Source organism: Rhinopithecus bieti, unplaced genomic scaffold, assembly GCF_001698545.2.
Source record: "Rhinopithecus bieti isolate Rb0 unplaced genomic scaffold, ASM169854v2 scaffold_77061, whole genome shotgun sequence".
Lineage (NCBI taxonomy): Eukaryota > Metazoa > Chordata > Mammalia > Primates > Cercopithecidae > Rhinopithecus > Rhinopithecus bieti.
The window spans coordinates 17,654-25,167 of record NW_016828241.1 but is presented as its reverse complement, the minus strand read 5'-3'; the positions used below and the strand labels follow the sequence as shown (position 1 = coordinate 25,167).

At 37.8% G+C, this 7,514-nt stretch overlaps 2 pseudogenes; both read right to left on the bottom strand.

Annotated features, from left to right (window-relative positions):
* Positions 1-2,196: 2,196 nt before the first annotated feature.
* LOC108523664 (ATP synthase subunit beta, mitochondrial pseudogene) lies at positions 2,197-3,768 on the bottom strand (annotated as a pseudogene).
* A 1,535-nt stretch (positions 3,769-5,303) lies between these two features.
* Positions 5,304-7,514, bottom strand: part of LOC108523663 (60S ribosomal protein L3 pseudogene) — a 4,002-nt pseudogene continuing 1,791 nt past the window's right edge.

Sequence of the window (7,514 nt, the reverse complement as noted above, 5' to 3'; positions counted from 1 at the left end):
ATACTTTAAGTTCTAGGGTACATGTGCATAACGTGCAGGTTTGTTACATATGTATACTTATGCCATGTTGGTGTGCTGCACCCATCAACTCGTCAGCACCCATCAATTCATCATTTATATCATGTATAACTCCCCAATGCAATCCCTCCCTCCTCCCCCCCCCCATGATAGGCCCCAGTGCGTGATGTTCCCCTTCCCGAGTCCAAGTGATCTCATTGTTCAGTTCCCACCTATGAGTGAGAACATGCGGTGTTTGGTTTTCTGTTTTCAACGCTATATAATTTAGACTGCACTAATTTTGGCTTTTTCTCATCTAGCTGTTTCTTCAATATAAGTTTGTTACGATTTTGAGCCTTTGTTCTCTAATCTCAAAAAATGTGGATTCTTAATGGTTTGTGTGGTTGTATAGCATGCTCAGCCTCTGGAATCAGACAGTCCTCAGTTCTGAATTTTAGTCATTCAAGAACTGCATGGATTTGGGCAAGCTATTTAATCTCTTCTATGTCTTCTATGCTACAGTTTCCACATCTATATAATGGGGATAGTTGTAGTACCTACCTCATAGCACTTGTGAGAAATAAATGACATTTTCCATAAAAGCATGGTATATGTACAAAGACAGACATATAGACCAATGGAACAGGATATAGAACCCAGAAATAAAGCTGCACACCTACAAACATCTGATCTTCAACACTAGTAAGCAATGTGGAAAGGACTACCTATTCAATAAATGGTGCTGGAATAACAGGCTAGCCATATGCAGAAGATCAAAACTGGACCCCTACCTTGCACCATATACAAAACTTAACTCAAGATGAATTAAAGACTGAAATGTAAGACCTAAAACTGTAGAAACCCTAGAAGAAAACCTAAGAAATACCATTCTGGACATCAGCCTGGGCAAAAACTTTGACTAAGTTTCCAAAAGCAATTGCAATAAAAACAAAAATTGACAAGTGGGACCGAATTAAACTACAGAGCTTCTTTACAGCAAAAGAAACTATTAATAGATTAAACAGACCACCTATAGAATGGGAGAAAATATTTTCAAACTATGCATCCAAGAAAGGCCTACTATCCAGAATGTATAAGGAGCATAAATGTTGAATTCAACAAGTAAAAAACAAAAAACCCCATAAAAATGGGCAAAGGTCATGAACAGACCTTTCTCAAAAGGAGACATACATGTGGCAAACAAATATATGAAAAAAATGCTCAACATCACTAATTATTAGAGTAATGTAAATCAAAATCACACCCAAAACCAGTGAGATTCATTGGTTAGAATGGTTATTATTAAAAAGACAAAAATAACAGATTTTGGCAAGGTTGTGGAGGAAAAGGACTGCTTATACACTGTGGGAATATAAATTAGTTCAGCCACTGAGAAAAGCAGTTTGGAGATTTCTCAAAGAACTTAGAACTACTATTTAACCCAGCAGTTCCATTACTGGTATATAACCCCCCCAAAATAAATCATTCTACCAAAAAGACACATGAACTTGTATGTTCATCACAGCATTATTCACAATAGCAAAGACATGGAATGAACCTAGGTGCCCATCAACAGTGAAGTGGATAAAGAAAATGTGGTATATATACACCATGGATTGCTGCACAGTCTTAAGAAATAACCAAATCATGTCCTTGCAGCAACATGGATGCAGCTGCAGGCAATTATCCTAAGCAAATTAATGCAGAAACAGAAGGCTAAATACTGAATGTTCTCACTTGTAAGTGGGAACTAAACATTGAGTGCACATGGACATAAAGATAGGAACAGCAGACACTGGGGATTACTAGAGGGGGAAGGGTGGGATGGAGAAGAGGTTTGAAAAACTACCTATTAGACACCATGCTCACTACCTGGGTGACGGGATCTTTTGTATGCCAAACCTCAGTGACATGCAATTTAGTCATGTAACAAACCTGCACATGTACATACTGAACCTAAAATAAAAGTTGGAAAAAAGCAGATGGAATAAAAATTAGTTCTAATTTGGAAATTGAAAGTTATTAATAGCATTTTCATTTTTTGATGGGTGTACATTTTATTGGAAACCTTAAATAATTTTCAGAAGACATCTTCAATCAAGTTTCTTGTGTGGCCTACACAGAAAACTGAAGCTTTTTGGATTAGGGGCAAGGAGACGGACAGTACAGAGGACAAGAACCCCTCACAATGAATGGCCTTCAGCTAGCTTTTGCCACAGCTTCTTCAATGGGTCCCAGCCTATAGAAGGTCTGTTCTGGGAGATGGTCATATTCACCTGGCAAAATCTGCTAGAATCCTTTGATGGTATCCTTCAGGGGTACCAGCTTCCTCATATGACCTGTAAAGACCTCAACAACCTGGAATGGCTGAGACAAGTAACGCTGTATTTTCTGTGCACAGGACATAGTCAATTTGTCATCCTGAGAAAGTTCATCCATACCCAGTATGGCAATGAGGCCTTGGAGGGATTTGTAGTCCTGCGGGATCTTTTGCACCCCATGGGCCACATCATAATGCTCATCGCCAACAATGTTGGGATCTATGATACAAGAGGTGGAGTCTAGAGGATCCACAGCTGGACAGATGCCCAGTTCAGCAATGACATGGGACAGCACATCCAAATGAGCAAAAGTAGTAGCACAGGCAGGGTCAGTCAGGTCATCAGCAGGCACATAGATAGCCTGTACAGAGGTGATAGATCCCTTCTTGGTGGTGGTAATTATTTCCTGCATAGTACTCATGTCAGTGGTCAGGGTAGGCTGATAGCCCACAGGAGAATGGATTCCGCCTGATAAGGCAGACACCTCTGCATGAGCCTGGATGAAGCAACAGATTTTATCAATAAATAGCAATACATCTTGACCTTCTTGATCTGTGAAGTATTCAACCACAATCAGTGCAGTCAGAGTTACCTGGGCACGAGCACCAGGTGGTTCAATCATTTGACATATACCAGCACTATCTTGGAGGTGGCATGTTTTAAGTTGATAACATCAGATCACAGAATAAATCATTGCCCTCATGGGTCCTGTCACCAACACCAGCAAACACCGAGTAATGACCATGGGCTTTGGCGACATTGCCTACTAACTCCATGATCACTACAGTCTTGCCAACTCCAGCACCACCAAAAAGTCAAATTTTGCCAACCTTGGCATAGGGAGCTAGCAGATCTGGTGACCTTGATATCAGTCACCAGAATTTCGTGCTCAACACTCATTTCCATGAACTCAGGAGACTCAGCATGAACGGGAGCAAACTGTTTGGTTTTGATGAGACCTCTTTCATCAGGCTCCTTAATGACATTCATGATTCTGCCCAAAGTCTCAGGACCAACAGGAATTTTGATTGGTGCACCAGAATCCAGGACTTTCTGGCCTCTAACCAAGCCTTCTGTACCATCCACAGCAGTGGTCCTTACTGTGCTCTCACCCAAATGCTGAGCCACCTCCAAAATCAGCCTGGTCTTCCTGCCTCGCACTTCCAGGGCATTTAGGATATCCCATCAAACTGGACATCCACCACTGCATTAATGATTGCCATGATGCTCCCGGTGAGAGCGTCTGCCTTCAACAAAGGAGATGCTTGTGCTGCATTGTCCCTGGCAGGATGGACTGCTGTGGGAATGGCCTGCAGTAAGAGCTGAGCTGAGCTATGGATAGTGATGCTGAAGGACTGAGTCCCCGCAAGGTCCTAGAGACTGAGGCAGCAGCCGCCAGACAACAAGGACTCAAACATGGTAGAGTCCGGGTGGAGTCTAGCACTTTCATTTTGAAAGGTATTTACTTTTTGTAGAAACTGCCTTTTTTTTCCTGCAGAAAATCTCTAAAATGTGATCAAAACAACTCTTTCTAAATTTACTATACATTTCTCTTTAAGCTAAGCCATGTGCTATGTATTCAATTTTTCAAATTTAAATGCTTTGAAGAAATATGTATTTTGAGCATGTAAAACATAGAGGTGGTTAAGAGCTTGGCATTAACTTACGATGGGTAAACGAAGAAGTGGTCAGAAATGTTTTCAGACATTTCTAATTAAATTTGTTTTAAAATAAACCGACTAATTTCTCTGTCCATTTCAATTTATGATTTTGCAGCAAATATTTATGGACTTTTATAAACCTTTTGTTATTTGTTTCCTTATTTGCTGTTATTGATCCTTAGAATATGGATTGGGTAATTCTTTCTTATAATTGAAGTCGAATATAGAGAAGAAGCCTACTGAAGAGCTTTATGATATCATGTTACACCAGATACTCAGTAAATAGCTGCATGATATATGAGTAGTTATTTAAAACAGACTTTACTTTTTAGAGACATTTTAGGTTCAAACTTGAGCAGAAATTATAGAGTTCCCTTCCATGCACAGACTCCTCCACAGTCAACATCCCACACCAGAGTGATACATTTTCTACAAATGGTGAAGCTACACTGATAACATTATCTCTGAAAGTCATGGCTTACATTAGAGTTCAGACTTGGTATTATACATTCTCTAGGTTTGGATAAATATATACTGACATGCATCTACCATTGTAGTATATGGAATAATTTCGCTGACCTAGAAATCCTCTGAGCTTTGACTATTCATCCGTTTCTCACCCCCGACACCTGGTAATCACTATCTTTTTATTGTCTCCATAGTTTTGCCTTTTCCAGCATGTCACCTGTTGGAATCATACAGTATTCAACCTTTTTATATATGCTTCTTTCACTTAGAAATATGCATTTGAAGTTTCTTCAGGCCTTTTCATAGCTTGATGGCTCTTTTTTTAATTGTTGAGTATATTCCATTGTCTGGATATACCACAGTCTTGCTGAAGGACATCTTGGCTTTTTCCAAGTTTTGTCAATTATGAATAGAGCTGTTATAAACATCTGTGTGCAGGGTTTTTTGTAGACATGAGTTTTAAACTCATCTAGGTAAATACCAAGGACAGCAATTGCCAAATCACATGGTAAGAGTATGTTTAGTGTTTTAAGAACTGCCAAACTGTCTTCTAAGGTAGCTATACTACTTCGTATTACTACCAGCAATGAATGAAAGTGTCCATTGCTCCACATACCTGTCAGCATTTGGTGCTGTCACTGGTCTGGATTTTGGTCATTCCAAGGGATGTGTAGTGGTATCCCATTGTTGTTTTAATTTGAATTTTCCTGATGGCACATGATGTTGAACATTTTTTTTTACATGCTTATTTGCCATCTGTATATCTTCTTTGGTGAAATACCTGTTCTTGTCTTTTGCCCATTTTAAAATATTTTTGTATTATAGTAATTTAATTTTGTTCCTGTATTATATTAATTTAATCTTCGTTAAAACACAGGATTTAAAATGTGTAAAATAATTTCAGCTTTTGTTTTAAATTCAGGGTGTACATGTGCAGGTTTGTTACATGGGTATGTTGAATGATGCTGAGGTTTGGGATACAAATGATCGTGTCACCCAGGTAGTGAGAATAGTACCCAAGAGTTAGTTTTTCAGTCCTCATGCCCCCCACTTTCTTTACTTGTTTCTCCAATAGTCAGTCTAGTGTCTAGTGTATAGTCCAGTCCAGTGTTGACACCTTTATGTCCATGAGTACCCAGTGTTTAGCTCCCACTTATAAGTGAGAACATGTGGTATTTGGTTTTCTGTTCCTGCATCAATTTGATTAGAATAATTATTTGATGATTTTTAAATCTGATTTTTTACTTTCTTATTTGTAAGTTATAAGAGTTAACTGTACATTTTGGATAATAGTCTTTTATTAGATATGTATTTTGCAAACATTTTCTCATAGTCTGTGGCATGTCTGCTCATCCTCTTGGTGGTGTCTTTCATAGAGAAGTTTTAAATTTATTTTAGTTTACATATATTGTTTTATTTCAATAGCTTTTGGGGTATAACTGGTTTCTAGTTACATGGATGAATTATATAGTGATGAAGTCTGGGATTTTAGGGCACCTGTCAGCCTAGTAGTGTACATTGTAAAAGTAGTTTTCTATTCCTTTCCCTCCTTCTACCTTCCCAACTTCTCAGTCTCCAATGTTCATATTACCACTCTCTATGCCTTTGCATACCCATAACTTAGCTCCTACTTTAAAGTGAGAAAATGCCATATTTGGTTTTCTGTTCCTGAGTTACATCACATAGGATAATGGCCTCCAGTTCCATCCAAGTTGCTGCAAAAGAGATGATTGCATTCTTTTTAATGGCTGAGTAGTCTTCCATGGTGTGTGTGGAACATTTTCTTGATGGGCACTAGGTTGATTCTATACCTTTGCAATTGTAAATTGTGCTGCAATAAACACACATGTACAAGGGTCTTTTTTATACAATGACTTATTTTCCTTTGAGTAGATAACCAGTAGTGGGATTGCTGGATTGAATGACGGGTCTCTTTTTAGTTCTTTGAGAAATCACCATACTGTTTTCCACAGAGGTTGTAAATACTACTTTACATTTCCATTAGCAATGCATATATGTCCCCTTTATACTACATCCATGCCAACATCTGTTGTTTTTTGACTTTCTAATAATGGTCATTTTTGCAAGAGTAAGGTGGTATCTCATTGTAGTTTTAATTTGCATTTCCCTGATGATTAGTGATGTTGAGTATTTTTTTAATACACCTGTTGGCAATTTGCATATCTTCTTTGAGAAATTTCTGTTCATGTTATTTGCTGACTTTTTAATGGGGTTATTTAGGGTTTTCTTTCTTACTGATTTGTTTGAGTTCCTTATAGATTCTGCATATCTGCATATTAGTCATTGGTCAGATGCACAGTTTACAAATATTTTCTCCCATTCTGTAGGTTGCCCATTTACCCTGTTGGTCACTTCTTTTGCTGTGCAGAAGCTTCCAGTTTAATTGGGTATCATTTATTTAATTTTGTTTTGTTGCATTTGCTTTTGAGGTCTTACTCATAAATTCGTTGCCTAGGCAAATGTCCAGAAGAGTTTTTACTAGGTTTACTTTGGGAATTTTTATGGTATCAGGTATTAGATTTAAGTCTTTAATCTATCTTGAGTTAATTTTTGTATGTGCTGAGAGGTCAGAATCCAGTTTTATTCTCTTACTCATGACTACCCAAGGACACTGAATCAAGTGTCCATTTTGCAGTGTATATTTTTGTCTACTTTATCAAGGACAAGCTGGTTGTAGGTATTTGGTTTTATATCTAGGTTCTCTATTCTATTCTGTTGGTCTATGGGTCTACATTTATCACAGTACCATGCTATTTTGGTTACTATATCCTTGTAGTATGATTTGAAGTTGGGTAATGTGATGCTTCTAGATTTGTTCTTTTTGCTTAGAATTAGTTTGGCTATTCAGGCTCTTTTTTGGATTCATATAAATTTGAGGATTGTTTTTACTAATTCTCTGAACAATGATGTTGGCATTTACATAAGAATTGCATTGAGTCTGTACATTGTTTAGCATAGTATGGTCATTTTCACAATATTGATTCTTGCAATCCATGAGCAACGGATATTTTTCTATTTGTTTGTGTCATCTATGATTTCTTTCTTT